This window comes from Ursus arctos, unplaced genomic scaffold (assembly GCF_023065955.2).
Source record: "Ursus arctos isolate Adak ecotype North America unplaced genomic scaffold, UrsArc2.0 scaffold_33, whole genome shotgun sequence".
NCBI classification, from domain to species: domain Eukaryota; kingdom Metazoa; phylum Chordata; class Mammalia; order Carnivora; family Ursidae; genus Ursus; species Ursus arctos.
The window spans coordinates 20,404,883-20,411,314 of NW_026623019.1; the positions used below are offsets into that span (position 1 = coordinate 20,404,883).

Here is a 6,432-nt window from a genome sequence, read left to right on the forward strand (position 1 = left end):
TGAATAGCGTACAATGTCAAAAGAAAGCAGAAATATTCTCATGGAACAAGTGTGCCATTTCTCCAGATAAAATCATTACTGATTTTGGGAGGCTTCTCACATATATCTTCTCACAACGTGAGATTAAGTGTGTGTATGGGGGGGTGCCTTAAGAATGTTGCAACACGTTGGCTGAATATCAAAGTGACCATCATAGAGCATCTGGTCTCGCCTGTTGTGATGAGCTTCCCCCCACAGTCTAGTCTGGCCAGCCACTATACAGAAATCAAGAACTAAACCCAAAAACAAAGACCAAAAATCTTGGGGCGCCTGGGTGGCGCAGTCGTTAAGTGTCTGCCTTCGGCTCAGGGCGTGATCCCAGAGTCCTGGGATCAAGCCCCACATCAGGCTCCTCCGATGGGAGCCTGCTTCTTCCTCTCCGACTCCCCCTGCCTGTGTTCCCTCTCTCGCTGGCTGTCTCTCTCTCTGTCAAATAAATAAACAAAATCTTTAAAAAAAAAAAACAAAACAAAAATCTAATAGAAGTTGTTATTAGGGGCGCCTGGGTGGCACAGCGGTTAAGCGTCTGCTTTCGGCTCAGGGCGTGATCCCGGCGTAATGGGATCGAGCCCCATATCAGGCTCCTCTGCTATGAGCCTGCTTCTTCCTCTCCCACTCCCCCTGCTTGTGTTCCCTCTCTCGCTGGCTGTCTCTATCTCTGTCAAATAAATAAATAAAATCTTTAAAAAAAAAAAAAAGTTGTTATTAAAAGCATGCAATAGATAAAAATAAAGATTATGTAACAGGTGAAGATATAAGTTTAAAAGCAATCACCATTAACAAAAAAAAATAATGCCTTTAAAAAATAAACATTTTAAAATATAAAATAAATACAAATAAAGCAAGAAAGCCTTTAGAAACATAAATATTTTTAAATGTAAAGCATGAATATAAAAAATGATCTTAATAAAAATTAAGTATGTTTTAACATTGATAATAAAATTCAAAGTAAAGACAACATAAATTCATAAAAATAAACCAAGATTTCAGTTAGAAATTAGGAATAAAAGACATTTGGATTATAAGTAATAAAATGAGCTATTAATACAAGTGATAAAAGGTAAAACTGGCAAAGTGAAAAACAAAGGACCTAATACAAGTTAACAGGATAAATTATCGGGGCAAAAATAAGAAGAAAGCATAAACACAATTTTCAGAAAATACAGGAAAGATAGTGCATTACAGGAAACTTGAAAAGTTAGCAAAATACTGAAATGGGCTAAGAATAGCAGAAAAAGAACAATTAAAATGGCATGCATCGATTTGTTAATAGCATTTACATCCAGGACTATAAAATAAAATTCTTTATTAAAAATAAAAATAGGGGCGCCTGAGTGGCTCAGTCGTTAAGCGTCTGTCTTCGGCTCAGGGCGTGATCCCAGGGTCCTGGGATCGAGCCCCACATCGGGCTCCTCCACTGGGAGCCTGCTTCTTCCTCTCCCACTCCCCCTGTTTGTGTTCCCTCTCTCTCTGGCTGTCTTTCTTTCTGTCAAATAAATAAATAAAATCTTTAAAAATAATAATAAAATAAAATAAAAATAAAAATAAACACCCTAAAAGCAACACCCACCTGGAAACACACAAGTGGTGGGATTCCTATTAAAATGGAAATACCAGTTTGCCCTATGAAGAACTTTGCAGAGCCTCAGAGGCTGGGAGGAAGACCAGAATGAGATGCCCTTCCCTCCTACCTGTCATGTATGCCCAAGCACCAGCTCAGCCCCCAAATGATGTGTGTGGTGAGCAGCTTGGCTTGCTAGCTACAGTAATGCATGAAGGTAAACAGTGGGAAATCAGGGCAGAAATACAGGATGAGAAAGACTATACAAGGCTTTAAATGCCACAGTTTCATCGAGTTTTCGTGTTTTCCAAACATGAGCATTCAGTAAACTACGGGTTCATCCTGGAGATTTTGATTCAGTAAATCTGAGGAGGGGAGAGGCGGAGAGGGAAGGGAAAGTGGGAAGAGGGAGAGTGGGGATGGTAGGTGCTCTGTGATTTTCACTTTATGACCTTCTCAAACAGGTTCCAACCCTTTTAAAAAGTCTTCCCACTCCAAGTACTTCTGATATTTTTCCAAGTTTAAGAAATAATGATTTATGATCTTGAGACAACTGAGACTTTTCAATATCCAGGTATCAAATTCTGAAACACGGGTGAGGAGAAAAATGCTTTGAATAGTAGCAGGTCAGAGTTACACAAACCCAGTAAAAGGTGCAGCCAAGTAAGAATGACGCTGGGAACCTGTCGCTTTCATATGAAACTCAACTGTTTTTAATGCTCTTTGCTTCTGCCAAGAACCACCGAATTAAGAGGAAGCCATGAATATATGTGTCACTGGTGGCTTTTAAGTATCAGAACATTGCCAAAATAAACAGCAAGGGTCCTTTGATATTCATATTTCTCAGGGATCAAATGCATGCACTCCGAGCCATATCTACCTCCTTCGAGACACTGAAAGGATAAAAATTAAGATGATTCAAGGCCTTTTCTTCTCAACTTCAGAAGAGCACAGTGCTATATATATATTACTGGCACACCTAGGAAATGATTATGTTTGAACAGCACACTGAATAAACTGTAGGGGATTTGGGAGCCTCTGCATGGATACAGTGAAAAAAATTCATTACATTTTCTTTATATCAAATAATTTGAAAATAAAAATAAGATACAGAGTTTCAAGTGCAGTACTTGTGGTGGGCAGGGAATGCACTGTTCCAACCCCTCTTCACGGAAAGGCTTGGCTCAGGCATTGACCCACCTTATGCAAGGACACATCTGTCTTGGGGCAGCTCATATCTAATGGGCAATCAAGGCAGGAGTATCAGGACCTAACCATATTGGCCCAACAGGGAACAAGTCTGAGGGGGGGGTTTGAAGGAAGGCTCCAGAGCTGCCTGGAGATGGGGGTGAGGTGGGGAGGGGGTTGGACTTTGAACACATCACAATCCAGTGTCCTCTGCCAAATCCTGCTCCTGCCCTGTTCTCTTCATAGGTGTGGGTGGATCCCTAATAAACACCCTGCTCTACAAACTCCATTTCAGCCTCTGTTCTAAGGAACTGCCAAATGACAAAGACAAAGAATAATACAATTTAGTAACATGTTTGATGCCTTTATCCAAGGGAAAACTATCCATGGATTGGGGGAGTACATGGCCTCACAAGCAATGAAAGATTCTTCCCAAGGTATTTGGGTCAAGAGCAAGTTTTACAGCACTTTCCTTCAGATAAACACTCAGAAGTGGAATTGTTGGATCATATGGTAGTGCTATCTTAAATTTTTTGAGGAAACTCAACAGTTATCTACAGTGGCTGCACCAACTTACATTCCCACCAACAGTGCACAAAGGGGTTCCTTTCCTCCACATCCTCACCGACACTTGTATTGTCTTTTTCATACTAGCCATTCTAACAGGTGTAGGTGATATCTCATTGTGGGGTTTTTTGGTTTTGTTTTAGTTTACTGCAGCATTTTACTTTCCTCACATAAGACACAGTGCTGGGGCTTAATGTTCTCACATGACAGTAGAAAATCAAAATTTGAGAATTGAGAATCATGCACCAAAAAAAACCCACCTTACATAAATTAAAAGGATGAATAAATTCACATGTGTAAATGCAAACTGTTTCCCAATTCAAGGCAAGCAATAACCCATGGTGTTCTGAAGGAAAGTGGATCTGAAGGCTTAGACCTTCCCGACCCTATCAGACCAGTAGGGCAGACATCATAGTTCAGGACTCTTGCCAGCCTCTAGAGAAATCTCAGAATAAGCAGCTCTTACACATTAATACCCTGCACAGATCAGGAAACTCATGGTCTGGTAGACTCTCGTCAAGCCAATAGATTTGTCTTCCATAAACATGTTCTCACCTCAGCCATGATGTGACCGAGCAACACATACTAAGGTTTTAAGTCAAAGAGAGATACAGCATACTAAAAATACAAACAGAACAGTTAACTTGAATACGAGGTCAAAAAAAGCAACAAGTTCTACAGTCCAGTGCTAGTATCAGATGCATGTTTTAAGGACATATGCCTTTTTAAAGGCTTATTCCAGTTTCATGAGGTGAGCATGAGGCTTGTCAGGGCATATTTACACTCTTGAATTAACTCATGTAGCAAATACTATGCATCTGCTCAAAGTTCATGTAGAGGCATTTGTGGAGGATGATGGAGTGGCCCACCTTCTTGCTACTGATCCACATCTGCTGGAGGGTGGACAGCGAGGCCAGGAGGGAGCCCCCATCCACACTGAGTACTTATATTCAGGAGGAGCGTTGCTCTTGATCTTCCTTGTGCTGGGGGCCAGGGCCATGATCTCCTGTTCCATCAGTGAGCCAGGATACATGGTGGTCCCACCAGACACCACCATGTAAGAGTACAGTGTGTCAGGCACCTGGGTGGCTCAGTCGGTTGGGCACCTGCCTTCGGCTAGGATCATGATCCCGGCTGGGGTCCTGGGATCGAGTCCTGCATTGGGCTCCCTGCTCAGCAGGGAGTCAGCTTCTCCCTCTGCCTCTGCCCCTCCCCCCGCTTGTGCTCTCTTTCTCTCTCTCTCAAATAAACAAACAAATAAAATCTTAAAAAAAAAAAAAAGAGTACAATGTGTTATCATCGCACTTCATGATGGGAGTTGAAGGTGGTCCCATGAATGCCCCAAGACTCCATACCCAGGAAAGAGCACTGGAAGAGTGCCTCTGACACCGGAACTGCCTGTGGCTGATGGTGATCACCTGACTATTGGGCAGCTCATAACTATTCTCCCAGGAGGAGAGGATATAGCTGTGGCTCCATCTCCTGCTCCAAGACATAGCAGACCTCCATGATGTCATATGAATTTCCCACTCAGCCATTGTGGTGAAGCTGCAGCTCCATGAGAACCTTCATGAGATAGTCTTTCAGGTCTCAGCCAGCCAGGACCTGATGCAGAATGGTATGGGGCAGGGTGTAGCCCTCAGATGGGCACTGTGTGGGTGACTTGGTCCCCATAATCCATGACAATTCCAGTGGTACAGCCACAGGCATATAGGGACAACACAGCCTGATGGTCATGTACATAAGCAGAGTGTGGAAGATCTGAAATGTGATCTGAATCAACTCTCAGTTGGCTCTGACATTCAAGGGGGCATTAGTCAGCAGCACAGGGTGCTCCTTGGGGTTGTAGAAGGTGTGATGTCAGATCTTCTCTATGTTGTCTCAGTTGGTGATGATGCCATGCTCGATGGGGTACTTAAAAGTTAGGATGCCACTCTTGTTCTGGGCCTCATCAACCAAGTGGTCCTTCTGTCCCATGCCCACAATGATGCCCTGGTGTCAGGAGTGCCTGACAGTGGACAACACCGCATCCTGGGGAGGGGGGTGGGGGAGTCATTTCCAGCAAAGCCAGATTTGCACATGCCAGAGCCAGTGTCACAATGAGCAGTGTGGTTTCTTCTAGTGGAGGTGGTGAGCCCTGGGGTGGAGTGAAGCAGGCATTGTGGTTTTGATTTGCATTTCCCTAATGATGATTGATGTTGAGCACTGTACCTTTTCATATACCTGTTGGCCATCTGTATGTCTTCTTTGAAAATATATCTATTCAGATTCATCCCTTTTTAACCTGATTTTTTTTCTTTTTCTTTTTCTTTTTTTGCTATTGAGTTGTAGAAATTATTTATATATTTTAAAAATCAACCCTTTTTCAGATATAAAATTTGCAAATATTTTTTCTCCCATTCAGTAGGTTGTCTTTTCATTTCGTTGATGGTTCCCCATGCTATGCAGAAGCTTTTCAGTTTGATGTAGTCTCACTCGTTTATCTTTGCAGATAATTCTTACTAAGTAATTGCAAATAATGATGAAGCTCTTATTTATAGACTGCACACATATTGCTAGAGCTGTCATCATGTGGCTCAATTCAATGTTACTAAAAGTGAATAGCAGCTACACCGCAGACAAAGGTATGGGATATGAAATCAGAGATTCAAGGCTGTCCCTCCTGGCTGTGCTAGTCAGAAGACCCTACTCCTGACCTACTATGCTCTCTTCTGATTCATGAAACACAAATGCCTTCAGCAACTCTGGATCTAGCAATTTTAGTAGCTGCTCAGTGACAATCCCCTTCATGGCAGTAGTCGGAGTATCCCAGTGGAATAGCAAATGCCCAATTCTGCCCATCTCCCTTGCTGCTAGAGTGGACTACTGGATTTGCCATCAGACCTCCTCACTCACGCAGCCCCCTGCAAGTCCTGGATGAGGCTGCTCATGGCTGAGTTTGCCAAAGGAAATACAGAACACTTAGTTAAATTTGGATTTCATTAAAAGAAGAAATAATTTTTTTTAGAAAAGCCATGTCTCAAATATTACACGGAGTTTACTCGTATTAAAATCTTTTTTAATCTGAAATTCAAATT

The 6,432-nt window shown here is 42.3% G+C and overlaps 1 pseudogene; it reads right to left on the reverse strand.

Moving 5' to 3' along the window:
- Positions 1-4,146: 4,146 nt before the first annotated feature.
- LOC113269871 (actin, cytoplasmic 2-like) lies at positions 4,147-5,448 on the reverse strand (annotated as a pseudogene).
- Positions 5,449-6,432: the final 984 nt, after the last annotated feature.